This window comes from Vicugna pacos, unplaced genomic scaffold (assembly GCF_048564905.1).
Source record: "Vicugna pacos unplaced genomic scaffold, VicPac4 scaffold_19, whole genome shotgun sequence".
Taxonomy (NCBI): Eukaryota; Metazoa; Chordata; class Mammalia; order Artiodactyla; family Camelidae; genus Vicugna; species Vicugna pacos.
In genome coordinates, this window is record NW_027328740.1 from 15,015,339 (window position 1) to 15,038,487 (window position 23,149).

The 23,149-nt window shown below is 32.2% G+C and overlaps 1 pseudogene; it reads right to left on the reverse strand.

Annotated features, from left to right (window-relative positions):
• Positions 1–14,558, reverse strand: part of LOC140693379 (heat shock transcription factor, Y-linked-like) — a 37,265-nt pseudogene extending 22,707 nt beyond the window's left edge.
• Between the last annotated feature and the right edge of the window lie 8,591 nt (positions 14,559–23,149).

A 23,149-nucleotide genomic window follows, 5' to 3' on the forward strand; every position in this document is an offset into this window, starting at 1 on the left:
AGTACTAATGGCATAATCATCTACACAGATAGTCCTAAAGGCTCCACACTGACTGTTATGAATAATAAATAATTTCAGTAAGGGAGCAGGGTACAAGTTTAAAGTAAAGAAGTCTCTTGCATTTCTACACATTAATCATGAAATACCCTAAAACTGACATTTAAAGCAATACTACTTAAAATCCCATTCCATGGAATATCTTGGAATAAATGTAACCACATATGTGAAAGATCTACACACTGAAAATAATAAAACATTGACAAAGTATATAAAAATGATTCAAAGAAATGGAAAGATGTCTTGTGCCCTTGGATTGAAAGAGTTCATATTGTTAACATGGCCGTAACACAGAAAGAAACCTACAGATTTAGTGAAATTAATGTTATGAAGCTGTAGAATTTTCCAAAGAAGCAGAAAAAAATAACTCTAAGTTTTACATGAAACCATTAAAAATAGTCCAATTGATCTTGAGAGAAAACAACAAATCTGGAGATACAACCCTCCCAGATACCTTACTATACTAAAATCCTACTGTAATAAAATCAGCATGACATTGAAACAGAGACATAATCAATAAAAACAGAGAGCATAGAAACATTTCCACACACCTATGAGCAATGAATCTATGATAAAAGAGGCAAAAGTATACAATGGATAAAGACAGTCTCGTCAATGTTTGGTGTTGGGAAAGCTGGACATATACATGTAAAACAGTGAAATGAAAGCATTCCCTGACATCATATACAAAAATAAACTCCAAGTGTATTAAGGACTTAAATGTAAGACCTGATCATATAAAACTGATAGAAGGGAATATAGGTGATACCATATTGGTAAAATATCATAGGAATATTTTCTTATATCAGTCTCCTAATGCAAAAGAAATAAAAGCAAAAATAAGCAAGTGAGACCGAAACAAACTTCAAAACTTCTGCACAGCTAAGGAAACAATGAATGAAATGAAAACACTGTCTGTGTAATTGGAGAACATTTTGGCAAATAATTCAAGTGACCAGGTTTTAATAGAAGTAACATGGATTTAGTTTACACAACTCATTGTGAAAAGCAAAAACCCAATCAAAGACAAGAGCAGAGTAACTGAGTTAATATTTTTCCAAAGAAAACTTACAGATGAGTAATGGGCAGGTGATAAAATTGCTCAACTTTACTAATTATTAGGTAATTGCAAATCAAAACCACAATGAGGTATCACTTCACACTGGTAAAACGGCTATTATCAAATAGTCTACAAATGGAAAGTGTTGGAGACGATGTGGAGGTAAGAAATCTCTTGTATACAATTGGTAGGAATGTAAATTGGTACAGCTTCTATGGAAAACAGTATTCAGATTTCTTTAAAACCTAAAACAGAACTACCATATGAAACAGAAATACCTCTCCTAGGAAAAATCTGGGGAAAGAACCCTAAATTGAGAAGAAACAATGTTCACAATAGCACTGTTTTTAACATGAAAGACTGGGAGGCAATCCAATAGTCCATAGTAGAGTATGGACTTAAGAAGATATCATGATTCTATGAATATGCAATGGAATATTAATCAGACATTAAAAAGTACAACACATTGCTATTTCAGCATCCTGAATGGACCTAGTAAATTTTGTGCTTAGTGAAGAAAATTAGACAACGACAAAAGTATCTAATATAATTAATATGTTGAATCTAAAGAATAACAAATATCTATGTACATCTATCTATAGGCATCTATTGATAGATGACAGATAAATAGGATAGACACATAGATACATGGTAGATAGATAGATAGATAGAAAGATAGATAGATAGATAGATAGATTGATAGAGACAGGGTAAAGAGAGAGAGATTAGATAGGCAAGACTGAAACAGACTGAAAGATATGGGAAAAATTTATGATTACCAAAGTGGAAGGGAAGGACAATTTTATGGTACTATATTGAGACATATAAAGTAGTATACATAAACGAGAGAAGCAACAAGGATAATCTGTATAGATCAGGGAATTATACACAATAACTTATAATAATTGAATGTTAAAGGTATTGTAATAATTTATAATGCAATATAATCCACAAAGAGTTTGGAAACTTTATGCTGTACATCTGAAACTACACAATATAATACATTTACTCTACTTCAATTAAAAATAAAACATCTCATGTATAATTTAGTAATTTTTCCACTGATAGACGCTTCCTTTAATATTGATATATTTTTACTCTTTACCTTTTATGATTTCTGTCTCAAATAATTTCTATTACTCTTGTGAACATGTTACCAGATTGATGTATATATATTTATTGCCCCTGATATCCTATTTTTCTCTCATTAATCCATATATTATAATAGCATTTAAGAACATACCCAAAGAAACAGTTGCAAATTTCTCGTGTCTGCTTAGCATTTTGTTCAATGTTATGCATATTTTTTCCATTTTATTTTTCTCAGAAGAGCTCTTTTCTGTACCCCATGTAAGGTGTCTCAGTTTTGTATTTTTCATCTCATTCATGTTTTGTTTATCTGGTAAAGTCTTTATTTTCACTTTATATCTAAGTGATAACTGTGCAAGGTAGAGTATACTTGGGTGAGAGATTTCTTATTTCAGTAGTCTGAAAATGCCATTTAATTTAAACTTGGCCTATGTTTCCTGCTTAGAAATCTGCTGAAAGTCTAATGGGGGTTCCTTTGTAGATTATCATAACATTTTTTGGCTACCTTTAAAATTTTCCTCTGTCATTGACTAGCCAACTTGCATATGATGTATATTGAAGGAGTTCTCTTTGCCTTAAACTTATTGGTGTATTTTGGCTCACGGACTTGTATATCAGTTCCTTACACAGGTTCAGAAAGTTATCAACTATTACTTCTTTAAATCATCAGCTACCTTCTAACTTTCTTCTCCCTCCAGGATTTCAGTCTAAAGTGCACTTCCTGAAGAAGTCTGTTGGCTAGTGTAGAATTTCCTCACTTTTTAATATCTTGTATCCCTGCGCTCCTCCATCATTTCAAGTTTTGTATTGGTGAGTTTGCTAAAGTCTCTTCCACAAAAGCAGTCTGCTCCCAATGCTTTCTGTTGCATTCTTCATCTCAGTTATTAAGTTCATTTGGTCCTCCAATAATATTTGGTTATTTTTTAGTTTCAGTCTCTTTGGTAATGTATTCCTTATCATCATTTGATTTATTCCTAAGCTCACTAAACTGCTATCTGAGTTTTGTTTTTTGTATTGAGTTTCTTTATGACACCTATTTGGATTCTCTATTAGTTATATGGCAATATACCATGACTTTGGTTTGTTTTCTGCACGGTTGACATTGTGTGTCTGTGTGCGTGTGCTTATTCGTGTGTGTCTGTGTCTGTTTTGGTGTCTGTGGCTGTGTAACTGTGTGTGTGCGTGCAGTATAATGTTACAGTGATTGGTCATGATCTTGGTAAATTATTGCTCTGATGACACTAAATAACACTTCTGGAGTTGGAGCCCTTGCTTTTGTTTTCTGGTAGTTTGCAATATTGCACAATTTTTGGTTGTACTTACCTAAGCTTCCTCTGATAATATTTCAAAATGTCATTTTCCAGTTGCTACTGTCTGGATAAAGATATGCTTTCATTGTCACTTCTTAGACTTCTCTGGTAGTTAATGCCACTGTTGTCACTGGTATAGTGAACCCTTTCTTTTATCTGATATCCCTTGAGACTCAGTTTACACATTGAGGAAATGTGTAAAGACAGGTGGGTATTTGGAATCAGGCAAGTGCCTTTCCCATGTCCAGTTTTGCAAGGTAACTTGTCTCCACCAATGTGAATGGGGAATTAGGACAGTGTCATGAATGTCTAAGTGTCTGAAGGATGGAATTTCTGTCTCCATTGTGGCTCCCTCCTAGTTACCTGTGACCATGAGTACTGGTGCAGTTGGAGGCAGAAGCTGTGTGAACCACTGAGATGCAGTTTCTTCTGGGATCTCTGAGCCTGTGGACTCAGATACCCTAGTAAGTAGGCCTTGGTTACAGGCACCAAAATTGCTCTTCCCTCAGCTGAGCCTCCTTTATGTGTTTTAGCCCACCAAACTTCAGCTTTACACATGCGTTCTGGAGTATTGTTTTGTGATGTAGTCATTTTTGTTGAGATGTGAACTGAAGTTGTAAGGGGAGAGATAAAATTAGTTTAAACTTATGTCACTTTTTTCAAAGAATATACATTTTCATTTAAAAGCTTAAATTCTAATTAGGACATTATAAGAACAGTAAAGAAATTGAACAAATCACCTCCCTTAAGGTTATAGTACTACAAAATATTCTGAGTTTCCTGGGTTATTTTCTTCATTGTTTTTCCCACATACATGCACATTTTACTAAAATATATGCCTATAATCTCTTTAAAATCATTTAAATTATTAAAATACATCTCTGTGCTGTAAATATAACACTGTTGCTTCTCTAATTTATAACTGGTAAGTTGCACATTTCTGTCTTCACCATCCTTCTTGTCTGTCCCCAAAGGAAAACACTACTTGGTACACTACACATATATATGTGATTCTGTTCCTGTTTCTTTTTGATTATTTCCCTTATATCTTTAGTTTCCTCATATAAGTGATAACTTAGAGTATTTTTCTCAGTATGATTTATTTTCATATGTAAAACACTCTCTGATTCCAGTCACATTTTTCCAAACGAAAGAATTTTATTTTTTGATATGACAATGACTAAGTATTTATTATGTTATCTATATCTCATATCTACTTCAGCCAATCATCTGTTGATGGGCAGTTGAGTTGTGTATTTATCCTAGGCTATTTTAAATGATGATGTTAAGAACATTGGGGGTAATATATCCTTTAAAGTCAATGTTTTCATGTTTTTACAGATTTATGTCAAAAACTGGAATTGCTGTAACATATAATACTACTATTTCTAGTTTTCTGTGCACTGTTTACACTTTTATATTAGTGGATGAATCAATTAATGTTTCCACCAACATGCACCTGGGTTCCCTTTTATCAACATTCTTATTAATGTTTGTCATTTGACGACTTTTTTAATAGCCATTTTGTTTGCTGTGAGATTATATTTCATTCTGGTTTTATTTAAGATTTCCTAATGAATAGCAATGTTATGTTTCTCTTTACGTAAATGAAAATCACCCACATATCTGTTTTTGAAAAGTTTCCATGAAGATCCTTAAACTGTTTATAGTTGGGGCCTGTGTTTTAAAATATTGACTCTAATATGCTACATATATACTATGAATATTAACACCTTGTTGATCTCATTTTCTGAAATTTTTCCATTTATTCTGTGTGTTGTCATATGTCTTGTAGAATGTTTCCTTTGCTCTGCAAATGGTTTCACACTTCACACTTATACAAGAAGTAGAATCCCTGTATCCCGAAGTACATCTAATTTTTCCTACATAAATTTAAAACTATTATTGATAATTTTTCTTTTTTTTTTAATTAAGAGACAGCAGATCACCAATTAATATTGCTATGATTTAACTCAAAGTCAGTTCTCCTCATGTTTTTGGTCAGAAATTGTACAGTTTCAGGTTTTACATTTAGGAAATTATTCCATTTTTATCTTATTTTGTATTCTATGGAAGGAAGTGCTCATAAATCTTCCTTTTACATGTACTGTCCAGTTTTCCCAGAACTACTTGGTGAAGAGACTGCCTTTTTTCCATTGTATACTCTAGCCTCCTTCATTGTAGACTAATTGACCTTATGTGTGTGGGATTATTTTTGTAATCTTTACTTGTTCCATTGATCTACATGTCTCTTTCAGGGATATATTTTGATGTTTTGATTACTGTAGCTTTGTAGTACGTTATAAATTCAGGGAAGATAATACCCACATCTTTGTTCATTTTTCAAAGATAATTCTAGATAATTTGGGTCTTTCCTATTTTTGTTTAAATTTTATTGTTTTTCACCTTGTTTAGAGAAGAAACATATGGATTTTGTGAGAATAGAAATTTATTAAAAGTAAAAACTTAAGAAAAATAGTAAAATTTGGAGGATAAATCATACAATATTAAACAACCTGTGGATTGCTGTAAAAATCAAAGGAAATATATATAAAGAAAAAGGACAACAAAAACAACGTCCATGGGGTTTAGCAAAAGCAGAATTAATAGGGATACTTATAGCAAAATAATCCCACTTATAAAAATAAGAAACATCTCTCTCTTATAATATAATCTTACAAACAAAAGATGTAGCAAAATAAGAAATAAATTGTTAGTAGAAGAAAAGAAATCTGAAAGGTCAGAACATAAATAATTAAAATGAAGATTAAAAATAGAAACATTCAATCAAACTAAATAATGGCTTTTGAAAGATAAATAAAATAGATAAACGTTAACCAGACTCATGAGAAAAAAAGAGTACAGATTAATATGCTCAGAAATAAATGAGAAGTTACAGTTTATATCAAAGAAATACAAAGCATCATAAGAAGATACAGGAATGAGCAACAGAAAATATGAACAGATTACCACTAATGAAATTGAATAAGTAATTAAACAAATTTCCCATGAAACAAAATTCCAGGCCTAGATATCTTCACAGGTGAATTCTGCCAAACATTTTGAGAAGATCTATCACCTATTCTTCTCAAAGAATTCCAAAAATTTGCAGTGGAGAAAAGGCTTCCTACCCCAACTTTCTTTATCACACTACTACTAAAACTGGAACAAATACCTCAAAAAATTACAGGTTAAATACTACTGATAAACATTGATGAAAAACTCATCACTAAATGTTTGCAAAGCAAAAAATACATTAACAGGATTATATATTATCATTAAGTCCATTTTAATCCAGGGCTACAAAAGTGATTCATTTCCTACAAGTTAATCAATAAGATACACCACAGTAAGAAATTAAAAGTGATTCATTTCCTACAAGTTAATCAATAAGATACACCACAGAAAGAAATTAATGAATAAAAATTATATAGTCGCATCAATAGTGTCATAAAATATTTTGACAATTCATTAACTATTTAAGATTATATATCTCCTCAAAGTGGACATGAGGAAACATACAACACAGTTAAGGTCATATATGACAAGAACTCAGCTAACATGACACTCACTGATTTAAAGCTGAAAGCATCTCCTGTAAGAGCAGGGAGAAGACAAGAATGAACACTCTTACCGCTTTTATTTAGTATAGTATTGGAAATTCTAGCCATAGCTATCCAAAATAAATGGAAATATATTATAGCTAATTAAGAATAGGGGTAAAAGTATCTGTTTGCACAGGACATACTTTAAACAGAAATCCTATAGATGGCACCTCAAAACTACTAGGACTTATGAATGCATTTGGTAAAATTTCAGAATGTAAAATTAACATACAGAAATATTGCATTTCTGCACACTAACAACAAGCTAACAGATAGAGAAAGTGAAGGAATAGTCTCATTTACAGTTGCATTAAAAAAAAAAACTAGAAATAAATCTAACCAAGGAGGTAAAAGACCTGTACACAGAAAACTATAAAATATTTATAACAGAAATTGAAGATAAATCAAACAGACAAAAGGATATACTGTGTTCATTGATGAGGAAAAAATTATTGTTTAAATGATGGTACTAGCCAAGAAAATACATTAAATAAATTCATTGCCTATAAAAATACCATGGGCATTTTCAGAATTTACAATAAATAATACTAAAATTTACATGTAAACACAAAAGAATTGAAATTACTAAAAAAAAAAATGAAAAGGAAACAAACAATAAACACAAACATATTTGACAAAGAAAAAAGAGGAGGTATCACTTTCCCTGATTTAAAACTATAATTCAAAGCTTCAGTAATAAAAATAATATGGTAGTGGCACAGAAAAAAGAAAATAATTGAACACAAATAATGCCTGAGAATGAAATCAGATAGTTGTGGTCATTTAACCCATTACAAAAAAAATGAATATACAGTGGGTGAAAGGTAATCAACAGGCATATGAAACCGATCAACATCACTAACCATCAAAAAAATGCAAGCCTAAAACACAAAAAGATTGTATGTCAGTCCTGTCAGAATGAATATTATCAAAAAGATATCAAATATAATTGTTGGTGACGATGTAAGTGAAACAACACTGATGCACTGCTGGAGTGAATGTAAATTTGTGCTGCCACTTTGGAAAACAGTATGCAGTTTTATTTAAAAATTAAAAATGAAATATAATCCAACATTTCCATATCTGGATACTTATTCCAAGAAAATAAAAACATAAACTAGAAAAGATAAATTCAAACCTATATTCAATGCAGCATTATTTACAATAGAGAGGATATAGAAGCAAGTTAATTGTTCAACAATAGATGATGGATAAAGAAAATGTGTGTTTATAGTATATATATCTACCCATCTATATTTTTTATTTTTATATTTTATAGATCTATCTATCTATCTATCTATCTATCTATCTATCTATCTATCTATATGTACACAAACAGATAAAAATACAATGGGTTATTACTCAGCTATAAAAAGAATAACTTCTTCATTTGCAAACAATAGTTAGACCAAGAGGGTAATATGCTAAGTGAAAAAAGTCACAAATAGAATGACAAATGCTGTATGATTTTACTCATATTAGGAATTTAAAAGAAATGAGCATAACACAACACAAAATGAGATATAGGTATAAAAAGTAACAGCTTGTTCAGAAGAAGGAGGGTAATTGTGTGAGGAAAAAGAAATATTTGACAATTAAGAGAGAAAATTTTCCACTTGCAAATTAAATGAGTCAGGGGCAAGAAATGTGCTGTATTGGGAATAGTAAATAACTATGAAATATCTTTAAATAGCAACATATAATAACTAGATATATTCTGGAGATCAGGTTGAAATGTACTAAAAATATCAAACAGTACGTTGTGTAAGAGGAACTAACACAGTTTATGGATTAAAGTACATTTCAAAAACAAACACACTTATAGAAAAATATTAGATTTGTAGTTAACAGAGGCAGGGGTTGGGAAAGGACGATTTGTTTAATGCACTTAAAAGCTACAAACCACCAGCCGTAAAATAAATGTGGGATGCCCCTAGGGATGCCCCATAGTAACATGAAAATTAAAATTAATACTGCTTTATGTTATATATGAATGTTCTTAAGGGAGTAGACCCTAAGTTTTCTCATCACAACCAAAAGGCAAATTGTATCTCTTTAATATTGTATCTAAATGAGATAATGAATTCTCCGTAAAGTTGTTATGATATTTATTTAATGATACTTGTATATCAAATCAGTTTCCTGTGCACCTAAACTTATACAATGTTTTATGCCAATTATATCTCAATAAAAGTGGAAGGAAATATGGAAAGTCAATATTCACTTATTCCCAAGTCATTTCTCATGATTGTTTCTGCAGCAAGTAAACTTGAACTATGATATACTTAACCTAGGTAAAGATATTAATAGAGTGATTCCAATAAATAATACATAAAGATACTAATAAAATTAGTGCTTTACCATGCCTTTAACTTTCTTCATGTTAACAGCCCACTGCTTCTGTAGGCATCAAAATTTCACTCTGTGTATTCATCTGAGATTAGGGAATGGATACAAATTTAAAACTGGCTGCTCTTGCTGTGAGTGATAAAGTTCACTGTCTCTGACCAATGGTCTCAACTCCAAAACAGATTCTGTAAGAAATGACATGTTAGGTTGCTAAAAATCTCAGCATGGTAAAATCTCAGAACTCCTACAATTCTTAACTGTTTTGCAATGGGAATGCAATATTGATAAAGACTTGATTTTGCATAACAATGTGGTGTTTTCTCATGGTTGCATTAGGGGATGTGAGGATAATCCCTGAGATCCACAACAAACATTCTTGCTCAAATGCTAGGCAAAGAAGTGTAAAGGTTCTGCATTATTAGTACTGAGGACTGCTTTCAAAATGATGACTATTCTCACTTTATTCCAGGTAGTCCAAGGAAAGAAATGTTTTTGCAATTTCTAGGTGAACGGGAATAAGTCAGTGGTTCAGTCTCTATAAATTTTTCAAGGGGTGATCAAAACCAAGATAAATTGTGTCAACAATGAGAATCAGAAGGAAAAAGAAATTAGACATAGGCTTAAATTAAAAAGGAGACACAGTCCTTTGCTGGGCTCTAGGGACTGGAGAATGAATATGCCTCAGTCCAATTCAAGGGTTCAGTGGCTTGGCCCTAGCATCAGCTCGGGGTTCAATGAAAAGTTAACAATTAGTATACTGGGTGAAATATAATCTACCTCTCCCTGATCAGAAGAAAATTTGGTGGCTCAATGAAACTCTTAACTCAGAGAGATACTGCCAGATGTATAAGAAGAATTCACTGATGACCCAACTAAGACAAACTTAGTTACTGCTTGACAATGCATTTGCATACACACAAACAGTGGTAGACAGATTTATAGTAGTTAGTGGGAAGAGTTCTGTGGGCAGAGCTCAGAGAATAGTATTCAAATCACCAGCCAACTTTTGTACTTTTGCCAATAGTCGAGGTTTCCCAGGTAGAAAATTAGAGATGGAGTAACCAACAATATTCTTCTTTAGGATTTCTGATTTTAAAAGTAAACTGAAGCTTTTGACTAATTAGTATAGAACCTTGTTAAGATGATCACGGTAAGACCCAGTGTCTGATAAGGGAGCTGGAAATTAGCTGCTGAAGCAGCCGATCTCAACCCCAGACTGCTAATATAAGCAACAAAATAGTCACCATCATAATTCAGCTGACAAGTTTAAAGCTTGATGTTTCTGTTGTAGGAAAAACCACTGTTGTTCAGACACAGATCTCCTACTGCAAGTGGGCTCTTTTCTTCTCTTGGTAATGGTCATATTGGTGGGATATTCAAAAGATTACCCTGGCGCATTTGCTCTTTCTCCAGATTATCAAAGACTCTCTTCACAACAGGTGACATATTTCAGGACTCAATTTTGCCATTCCAGTCTTATCAGCTGACACTGGCTGCATGATTATGAGCAGAAGCCTTAGAAACCCTGACCTTGCCTACAATTTTTCCAGCATTTCAGGGCATTTCACATTCTGTAAATGCTTCACCTTTTATTTTAAAATAATGGGAAATAGTCAAAGTCTTCCATGAATATTTTATATTTCCTAATATCTGCAGAAAATTGTTACTCATGCAGTTGGACAAATTTTTAATTCAACCACCCTCACCTCCTCCTAGTCCACACAATTTAGATTGCAGTTTGGTTACTGTATATGAGCACCCCAACCAAGGGGCTATTACCTCTTTGATACTTCCTGTGTGAAGGTTAGAAGGGGCAGAAGTTATGTAGTGTGCATAAACCTACATTAAATATTTGCAATATCACTCTCTCCTCTGGTCAAGGCTCTGATTCTAATAAGTAAATTAATAATAAGGCAGTATAGTTATTAGTATGGGGAAGAGAATCAGCTATTTTGGGGTGGGTGGGGGATGAAGTGTCAGAAAAAAATCCAGCAAATGGGAATGAAATGCTTTAGGCCTCTGGAGGTGTGAATTAAGTAGAAAATAATACTTTGTCTTCTGTTCCTACCTCCAATTACTGTCTTGAGTGGGTAGTCCATGGGTTATGAAAAGAGCTAGTTTGTTGTGAAGAGTAAAGACAATAACGAAATAGTTTGAAAACCATGAGAGTTTTGTTGTTACAGGAAAGTAGATTTTGCTTAAAGTCAACAAGCATTTTTCTTTCAATAAATACTAAAATGCATCCTGTGGCATGTGCTGTGCTTACTGTGCTGGTATCCAAGTTAGACAAGGAAAGGGGGATAGACCAAAAACATCTGGATGAGGTGGTATATGTGCTGAGACTGGGAAAGTCTAAGTTTGAAAAAGGAGGACACCCAAAATCCAAGGATGAGCTGGAGCAAAATTGGTGAGGTTTCATCTAACACAGTTGACCAGAATTTGCCTGGATGTATCTCCAGATACAGAGAGACATAAAGACATGCCAAGGTAGTCAGATGCCAGATTTATAAAGAAATGACTAAACTAAGTTGAGTTTGTGTGCTTAGAGTTGGAAAGGCATTAAGTGCCACCCTGAGGACGTAAGCTTGTCTTTGGCTGGAACATAAAAGCAACATAAAGTATCGACTAGAAAATATAGTGTAGACTCTTGAGGGCAGGAAATGAAAGCACCAATTGTAATGCTTTGAGAACAGCACAAAGAACACCATAGATAAAATTACTTCTTAAATTCTACCACATGCTGAATGTGCCTTCTGAGACTACATCATGGGACTGTTATGATACTAGGAATGATATAGTAGAGACCATTACCCCTGGGCCGGTTCCTGCCTTTAACTCCTGTTCCAACCTATCCTAACTTAACACTTTGAATACTTTCCAGGATGAACCAGAAACCACTTAGTACTTTTCCGTCTCTTCATGTTTTAGTCTTTCCCCAAATTCTTCCATTTTCTCTTATTCCTTACAAAACATTATTTATATTAACTCCCATATTGTTCTACCAAATGATCATATCAAACAAATATATTTTTTTGTTTAAATGTTAATTTAGTCTCCCATTTAACTCTTAACTCAATTAAAATAAAAATAGGTAAATACAGGTACACATCTATGTTTATTGTTCAAATAAGAAAATTGGAGATATTTGTCGATATTTGCCGACATCAATTTTAATCTTGTTATCCTGCATAATCTGGTAGTCCTCTGGTAGATCAGTTTTGATTAGGATGACTTTCATAAACTGAAGATATCTGATGAGTTGGCCTTGAAAGAGAGATAGCTGATGCATCAGCTATCACTGGCGCTGGAGACCGTGGGTTGATCCCTGGTTGAAGTTTAGAAAAACGACCTTCATTGGCAGATATGTTGAGATATCTATTTGGAAAAATAGAAGTCTCCACCATCTGTCCAAAATAATTCCTCTGCAAGGGAGACAAGTTGCTGTACTGAGAAATACATATTGTAGTTGTAATGAAGTTCACAACACGGCCATTTGCTTCAATGCTGCTGCTTTGAGAGTGCCCGTGGAGATTGGTCAACTGACTTAAAATAGCACGTTGATCCACTGTAATATTTTCTGGTTGTCTAACTGACATTTATGATGGAGGAGAAAAATCACCTCTGATCGGGATAGTTGTATCACCAATTATGTGGCTAGTAGAGGGCTTTCTTATTAGTGGCATGTTTAAATTTACAGAAGGTAAAAATGCACTTTCTCCACTACTGTAACCCACAAAAAAAGAATTATTATTATCCAAATTACCCACTGCATTATAGAGCTTCTTGTTGAAATCTTCATCCAATGAAGGTAACAGAGAGGCAGTTTTAATACCACTCTTCTTTTTATTCTCACTAAAAGCTGGGGACAACCTCGTTTAACATTTGGATTATGATAGAACTGCAGCTACAACCAAAGTTGAAAGATTTTAGTAATAATTTAAACCAAAATACAACACTATAATAAGCCTAACCTATAAAACCTCAGACTTCACGTTTACTATGCAAAGATAATATCATTAAAATATGAACATTGCTGACGACATTTTGAATTTCCTTGTTTCGAAAATACACATTTATATAGTATAGTCATCAAATATAAGAAGTTAGCATTTGCAGTAATGGTGAATGCCACTTTTTAAAAGCAGCTTAAATACCTTTATTTAGATTTCTGGTAAGATTCATAGTTGCCATCAAAGTTTCTTATAATCAGTATAGTTTATACACTGTCCTTATTTTTTAGAAAAAATAAAGGATTTTAGCCGTAGTAGTTTTATACAATTTTCAAAATCTAGCTTTACATTTATATTACCATAGATTGATGTACAAAATAAAATTTTATATATAAGTTACCAAGTGGTAACCAAAGTTTCTGAATACCTTGCTTAAAAAAGAGACTTCTTTTTCTTCTGCCAGTAAGTCTGGTAGAAATGCAGATCTTTGAAAATTCTGCTGCACTTTCCTAAACCCATAAAGATTAAGCTGTCTAAGTAACCTTTTCATGCTTCTAGTTTCAAATATTCTGAGAGGGCCTATCTTTCCAAAATTTCCTTCTTAAAGACATCTTCATCAATCACTATGGAAGTTCCATTATCATCCCAACAGATGGATTTAAACTGGTCACTCCCTGCCATTTTCCAGAGTTTTCTTGGGAATGTCAGAGAACGAAACTCATTATCTTTCTCTGGTTCAGAGACACAATGTGTGTAACATGGCCTTTTAATCAAGGATCCTTCAGACAAAGTGTGAAAAGCATTTTCTTCAATCACAGACCTCAAGTCCAAGTCCCCAGAGAATGTTTGATCACACAATAGAGTTCTACCAGAGTTTCCTGAACCAGTAGGTCCATCTTTACGAGACACATCTTGATTTTCTGAAGAAACATGTGCCACTTCATATAAATTTTTCTACAGCTACTATTCTAATCTGCATGATTTTGAGCACTGCAGCTTCAAATGGTGCTTTGGCAGGACTGCACAGATAAACTGCTAGGCCATCACAGTCATTCTCGATCTGAGTATATGTCACATCACAGAACGACTGGTCTCCTAGCAACCCAAGTGTACCATTTAGCCAGTGTTTAGTTCTCATTTATCCAGTAAAAATGAAACATATAGGATGCTTATTTTTATAGTGTGATCTGCAAATATTATCTGCACAAAATATTTTTAAAGAATTTAATTTTGGGGTCTTTTAAATAAAACCAAACTCCATCCTTTTGTACACAAATTTATGACAGATTAGTGAACAGAGTATAAATACTGCAGAAAATATATAAAATGATTTTAAAGTTTATTAATTTAAAGTGAAATTTGTATAAAACCTGTACAGAATAGGTATAACTATTTCATCATCATTTGTAATTAAAGTGATACATAATTTGATTTGGAAATGGAAGTTGGTATTTATCTGTGTACTTTACAATAACTAGCACTATATTCTAAATATGAGTAGAATAATTATCAGTTTATTTGGTATGTTTATAAATAAATTGTTAATATTTATGAAATAAAATTAGACTAAAGTAATCAATCAAATTTAAGAAATCAGAAAGGGGGAATTTTTGTTTTAAATTGTAATTCAGTGCTATAATTGAAACTAATGTAATTTAATATTCTACATTAAAATTGCAAAAGAGACAATCTTATTGTATATTTGCAAATGTTTATTTTTGCCATTCTTTCACTCAGAGGTTTTTCAGTCCCTAGAAGTAATAAATTTTCTTGTCATCTTTCTAATCCATACTCTTAGGGCTTCTGTTAAATGTTCCAAAATTATGTTGATAAATACATTTATGCACAAGATCCTGGGTTCAATAAGCAGTGCCTCCATTAAGGGGCAAACAAACAAACATTCAAAAAACAAAGATATAACAGTTTATGTCAGTTGGGGTGGAAAAGACCAGGTAATGCATTTTAGGAAACAATACATTTCTCAGTCCTGAAACAGTTGGCATTGTTAGTATAATATGGCATTTTAAGGCAAGTGTCTTGTGCACTAATTGTAAATAATAGCTATGTTCTGTATCAGCAAACGGCAGTAAATCCAGTTCAACCAAAAGTTATATTATTTATTTAGAAATAAAATCCATTAAACATAAGCCAAATTCAAAATAAGAGATAAAATTTTTAAATATATAAATGTACCCTCAAACTACAATGTAAATTTTTCCTTCAGTATCTGTAATTTCCATTTTAAATAAATATTAGCAACCTGAAATCATGGCATATTTTAAGTATTATAAACTATAGTTAAGTTGGACTTAGTTCTGATTCATAAATATTATTTAACATATACAAATGAATATATGAGATAACATCCCTTTAAAACACAAAGAATTCAAAAATAACAATCTCAAAATATGTAGGAAAATTATTGACAGATCTGATCTTAACTTTAATATTAAAATATTCTTAAATTCGCTCTAGATAGAATGTAACAAAACATAATAAAAGCCATATATGAAAAACCCATGGCTTACGTCAAGCTCAATGTTAACATACAGGAAGGTTTTCCTCTGGTCCAGTAATAAGAAAAAGTAGCTCATTTTCACAAGTCCTAAATTACACTACTAGAAGTCCTAGCCAGAACAACTAGTCAAGAAAAAATATAAAATTCATCCAACTTGTAATAAAGTAGTGAAGTTTTTACAGATGACATAATTAGGCATAGATAGAAAACTCCATAGACTCCTGCAGTGGCTGTTACAATTAATGAACAAACTTAGTAAGCTTGCAGAATACAAAATCAATATACAAATATCCATTGCATTTTTGTATAATAACAACATATTATCAGAAATAAAAATTATGAAAACTATTGTGTGTAAATTTATACCAAATAGAATACAATAGGAATAAATTTGATAAGTGAAATTTAAGTTCTAAACATAGATCTATGTATTACAGGTGCAAGAAATATAAGTAAATGAAATAAATAGAAAGATATTCTGAGCTCACGGATTGTAAACAATGTGAGGAAATAAACTAATCTATATTTTACATTTTCAATCTCCCCAGCAGTAATTATTGAGGTGAATGTCTTTTCTTAATTTTATACTCTTGCTTCCTTTTTCATGGGTTAATTGATCATATGTGTGAGGAATTATATCTGGTTGCTCTATTCTCTTTCATTGATTGGTGTCTGTTTTTGAGCCGGTATCATGTTGTTTTAATTAGTAAAGCTTTGTAGGACTGCTTAACACCAGAGAATTTTACACCATTACATTTAATACCCCTTTTCAAGATTATTTTGGCAACTCATGCTCTTTGTGGCTACATATACATTTTAAAATTATTTGTTCTATTTATTGGAAAAATTTCATGGGTATTTTCACATGAATCACACTAAATGTAGATTCCTTTGTGTAGTATGGTTGTTTCAAACACATTGTTTCACATCTTCAATGTAAGAGATCATTTAATTTCTTTGGATCAGTTTTTATTTCCTTTATCAATGTTTCCTGTTTTTTAATGTATAGGTTTTCACCATATTTGTTAACTTCATTTGTATGTGTTCTTTACATATATATATTATTATATACATTATACACATAAACTCGATTCCTACACAAATACAGCAGGCAGAAGGCAGTGGCAAGACATATTCAAAGTCCTGAAGGAAAGAAAGCTGTAATCTAAGATACTTTATCAAACAAGGCTAACTTTTAGAAGAGTAGGAGAGATAAATAACTTCCACACAAGTAAATACTTAAGAATTTAGCAAGAGAAGATGAAATATAGAAAGATCTACTCTAAATAAACAGAAGCAGGATGCTATAGAAAAGAGAAAGGCATAATTAGAAAGGCAATATCTACATTGACTTACAACAGAATAAATATGATGTTGTATTAGAGGACATCAAAATTTTTAAGAGTCACAGAGTGAAGCAGGAAAATACAGAGTGTTTTCCTCTTGTTTCTGTTCTCTTTAGGATGGGTTTGAGTTTGTATTCTTATCAGATAAAATAAATAAATATAGTACGGGTCAATATACATACAAAACAAAGTAACCATAAGTCAAAAGCATACAATGAAGTCACAAAGCCAAAAAGAAACCAAGATAATAAAAGAAAACTTATCAAGCCACAAAAACAAAAAGAAATGAACAAAAAGAATATACCAAATCAACTGGAGAATGAAGTTCAATATGGAAATAAACACTAGTCTAGCAATAATTATCGCAAATGTTAATGACTTATCAATATAATCAAAAGATATATATTATAAGATGGAATAATATAACAAGAACGTATATTATGAAGCATAGAAGAGACCCACTTTAGTAAGAGGAACACGCATCAATTGAAAGTCAGAAGGTGGAAAAATATATTCCATGCAAACGCACATGACAATAAAGCAGGACTAGCAGTATAGACTTCACTCAAAGAGACTTTACAAAAAAGGCCAAAGAAAAAGATAAACGCGGACATGATAAAATGATTAAAGAAGCAAATCAAAATGAGGGTATTATACTCATTAAGATATATGCCCTCAATATAGGAGCACTTTAATATATAAAGCAAACACTAATAGATAAAAAAAGAGAAATCCCTGGGAACACAATCAAAGTAGGAGACTATAATTTCCCATTACCATCACTGGACTGGTCTTTCACACAGAAAATTAATAAGGGAACAAAGATACTAAAGTACATTATAAAATAATTGGAGATGCTTGATATATTCAAAAGAGTGCTTATTCCCAAAACAGAATATAAATTCTTTTCCTGTGCACAAGGTATGTTTTCTATGAAAGGTTATGTAATCAGGCACAGAAGAAGCCTCAAAAAATTTAAGAAGATAAAAATTATTTTAAGCATCTTTTCTGAGTATAATACCATGAAACTAGAAATCAATAACAGAAAAACTGGGAGAAAAAAAGACAGCATCCAGATTAAAAAATATGGTACTAAAACAAGGGGTGGAGGTGATGAAGTAAAAGAAGAAATTAAAAAATATCTTGAGAAATATGACAAAACACTACACAAAGTCTATGGAATACTGTTAAAGCAGGCTTAAGAGGGAAGTTCATAGTGACAAGGCCCTCCTCAAAGTAGAAGAACAATTTCAAAATATAATTTAACATTCAATGTAAACTAATAAAGAAAAGAAGTGCGAACAAAACCAAAAGTCCACAGAAAGAGGGAAAAAATAAAGATCAAGGGAGAAATAATTAAAATAGAGATTAAAAAAAGAAAAAAATTAATCAATCTCTTTTTTGAAATAGTAAACAAAATTGACAAATCTCTGGACAGGCTCACCAACAAGAAGTGAAAACACAAATAATATTAGAAATGAAAATGGAGAAACTACAAAGAGTACAAGAAATTTACCAAATATCATAAGGGAATACCATGAGTAACTGTATGGAAACAAACTGGATAACCAGGAAGAAATGGAGAAGTTTTTGGAAACATTCAGCCCACCAATATTGCATCAAGGAGAAATTAGTCATTTGAACAGACAGATCACAAGAAATGGAATAGAATCATCAATAAAATAAAAAACCTCTGCAAAAAAATTTCAAAACCAAATAGCTTCACTGGGGAATTTGACCAAACATACAAAGAAAAATCCATACCAGTCCTCCTCAAACTTTTCCAAAAGATTGATATGGAGAGAGTACTCCCAAAGTCACACCATAAGGTCAACATCAACCTGATACCAAAACCACAATAACACACTACCCCAAAAAGAAATCTATAGGCCAATATCTTTGATAAACAAAGAAGTAAAAGTCCTTGAGAAATTATTAACAAACCGAATTCAAAAGCATGTAAAAAAAGATCATGAACCATGGACAAGTTAGGTTCATCCCAGGAACACGCGGATGGTTGAACATATGCAAATCGATCTATCAATTGTGATACACTGTATCAACAAAAGAGAAGACAAAAACGATATGATCATCTCAGTAGATGCAGAAAAAGCATTTGATAAAATTTAACACCTATTTGCAATAAAAGTTCTTATCACAGTAGGCAGAGTTCAACCATATCTCAACATAATGAAAGCTATTTACAACAAACATATAGACAGCATAATACTCAATGGTGAAAAACTGGAAATCTTCCCACAAAAACCTGAGAGAAGACAAGGATGCCCGTTCTCACAATTACAATTCTATATAGTCTTGGAATTACTAGCCACAACGATCAGGTAAGAAAAAGGAATAAAAGTATTCAGACTGGAAAAGAAAAGGTAAAATTGTCACAATATGCAAACATGTCACTATATATAGAAAACTGTAAAAGCTTCACAAAAATATACTTAGGCTAAAAAGGAACTGGGCAAGGTAGCCAGATTAATGTACAAAAACCAATTACATTTCTTTACACTAACATTGAATCAAGGGGAAAAGAAATTATAGAAACCACCCCTTTTATAACTGCACCCAAAATTTTAAAATGCTTAAGAATAACTCTGACTAAGTTGGTGAATGGCTTATACATGGAGAAAAAGAAAACACTGATTGAGGAAATCAAGAAAGATTTGAAGAATTGAAAAGATCCCCAATGGTCTCGTAATGGAAGAAATAATATTGTTAAAATGGCCATACTACCCAAGGCAATCCACAGATTAAATCTGAGTTCCTATCAAATTATTCATAACATTTCTTTTTAGGACTGAAACAAATGATCATAAGATTTATATAGATACAATAAAGATCCATAATTTCCAAAAGAATATTGAAGACAAATTAAGAGGCTGGAGGAATAACCTGCCTGGTCTCCATAAACTATTGCAGAGCTACAATAATCAAAATGTCATGATACACGTACAGAAACAGGCATATGGTCCAATGGAACAGAAGAGAGGGCCTAGGAATAAATCTACAGGTCTATGTTGAATTAATCTTTGACAGAGTAGCCAAGAATATGACAGACAAAAGACCATCTCTTCACCAACTGATGTTGGGAAAGCTGGATAGCGGCATGCAGAGCAATGGAGTTAGAACAATCCTTCACTCCATACACAAGAATAAACTCAAAATGACTTGAAGACTTAAATGTAAGAGAAGACAAAGTAAATCTCCTAGAAGAAAATATACGCAAAACACTCTGAGACAAATCGCAGCAATGATCCCCTAGAACAGCCTACCCAGGTAATGGATGTAAGAGCAAAATTAATAAATAGAACCTAATTAAACTTATAAGCTTTTGCACAGCAAAGGGAACCATAAACAAAGCAAAATGACAACCTACAGAATTAAAGAAAATATTTAGAATTGATGCAACTGACAAAGGCTAAGTTCCAAAATATAAAGAGTTCATACAAACTAATAGTAATACATAAAAAAAAAACAAGAAACCCAATTTGAAAATGGGCAGAAGCCCTAAACAAGCTATTCTCCGTTAGAGACATACAAATGCCATACAGATATATGAAAAAAAAAATTGTTCACAATAAATATCAGAGAAGGGCAATTCAAAACTATAATGAAGTATCACCTCACAATATTCACAATGGCCATCATTCAAAAGTCCACAGACAATAAATGCTTGGGAAGCTGTGGAGAAAGGGAAACCTCCTACACTGTTGTTAGGAATGTAGTTTGGTGCAGTAACTGTGGAAAACAGGATGGGGATTCCTCAAAAGAATAAAAATAGACTTAACATATGATCCAGCAATCTCACTTCTGGGTATATAACAAAGAGAACCCTAATTCAAAATGTCATCTGCACCCCAATGTTCTTAGCAGTGCTATATACAACAGCCACGACATGCAAGCACCCTAATTGTCCAACAATAGATAACAGTATACAGGATTTATGCCATATTTATGCAATGGAAAAATATTGTGCCATAAAAAATGATAAAACAATGATATTTGCAGCAAAATGAATGTCCCCAATAAGTGTCATTCTAATTGAAGTAAGCCAGAAAGAGAAAGAAAAATAATACATGACATGATATATGTAGAACCTTAAAAAAAAATTTGAATGAGAACACTATGATTTCATCTACAAAACTGAAACACACTTGCAGATCTAATTAATAATCTTATGGTTACTTCTGAAAGGGGATAGTAGAGGATATATTTGGGAGCTGTAGATTTATAAATGTTTTCCGCTATATATAAAAATAGATATTTTCAAAATTTCTTTTGTATGACACATGGCAGTATGTTAAATATTGTGAAGTTAACTTTAATAGGCACACAAGTATACGCATGAAGTTTTACACTGTGCTATACACCACAGTTTGACACATTGTAAATGGCAGTACTTCAATGATAAATAAATGAATAAATAAGTAAATCAGAAAGTAAGAAAGAAAGTAAATAAATAAATAAATAAATAAATAATATTTAATTATAATAGAAATACAAATATTCACACTACTTAACTTTAAACATCAAGAATCTAGGAGAAAACAGAAAGAATAAAGATGAAAATTGAATGAATGAGATTAAGGCTAATAACAAGAGAAACATTTGAAAAGATAGAAAAAATTCCTAAGTCTGTTTGTTTTAAACATAATGTGGACAAACTTATAGTTTGGTGAATAAAATAAAGACTCAAATGAAATTATAAATAAAAGAGAAGATATTACAACTGATGTAGAGATGCATAGCATCATAAGAAATTACCACAAGCCAACAATTTGAATGACCTAGAACAAAAGACAAATTCCCAGAAACATATGTCTTCCAATACTGAATCAAGAAGAAATTAGAAAGTTAAATAGAGCAAAAATGTGTATGAGTAAATAAGTAATCCAAACCTCCCAAACCAGAAAATATTTACAAGATGACTTCACTGGTGAATTCTGTGATACATTTGAAGAAAATTTCTCAACAATTCTTCCCCAAACCATCCAAGAATTTGTAGGGTGTGAAAGTATCCAAACTTGTTTTATGATGCCAGCTTTATTTGCATAACAATGCTATAAAGGACATTATATGCAAAATATAGAATATTATTCCTGATGTATGTGCCAAATTTCTCAGCAAAATACAAGCAAAATGAATTCAACAACACATTTAATGTATCATACACATACATGAGTAAAGGGATTTTTCCCTGTGTTTAAGGATACTTCAAAATATTCAAATCAATAAAGGTGACATGCCACACTAATAGAATGAGAAATAAAACTCACATAATCATCTCAATAGGTGCAGAAAGAGCATTGTATATAATGAAACATCCTTTTAACATAATCCTAACAAATTAAATTAACAGTCAGTAGCACGATATCATATACACACAAACACTGTGTGGACAGAAGTGGAGCAGTTCTCTGTTTATTGATTCTTAGAAAAAGGGTATATATGGCACATGCACAATGCCTCACATATCATCTAAGTTACAACTATGTTAATAATCTTAAGCTATTTATGTCCCCATGCTCCCACAGTAATCACAGAATGTTAGATGATCAAGGATTGTTTTAAAGTTCATCACGGAACTACATTAAGTAAGCCATCTCTTATCCAGCTGGCTGTGCATGTCTAAGGTTGTCGTCCTCTGAGGATCTTACTCAGCATAGGCTCTCCATCCATCCATACTTGATACATTGAGTAGGCCATTTCTTATCCAGCCTGGATATGTGACATTCCTCAGAGCTTGTTTGTCAATTCAGCCCATGGGCTTATTCTCTAGAGCATTCAGACAGGGTCCTACAAACACAAAATCCCTTGACAGAAAAATGTATGAAGAAAATTTGATGTTTATAT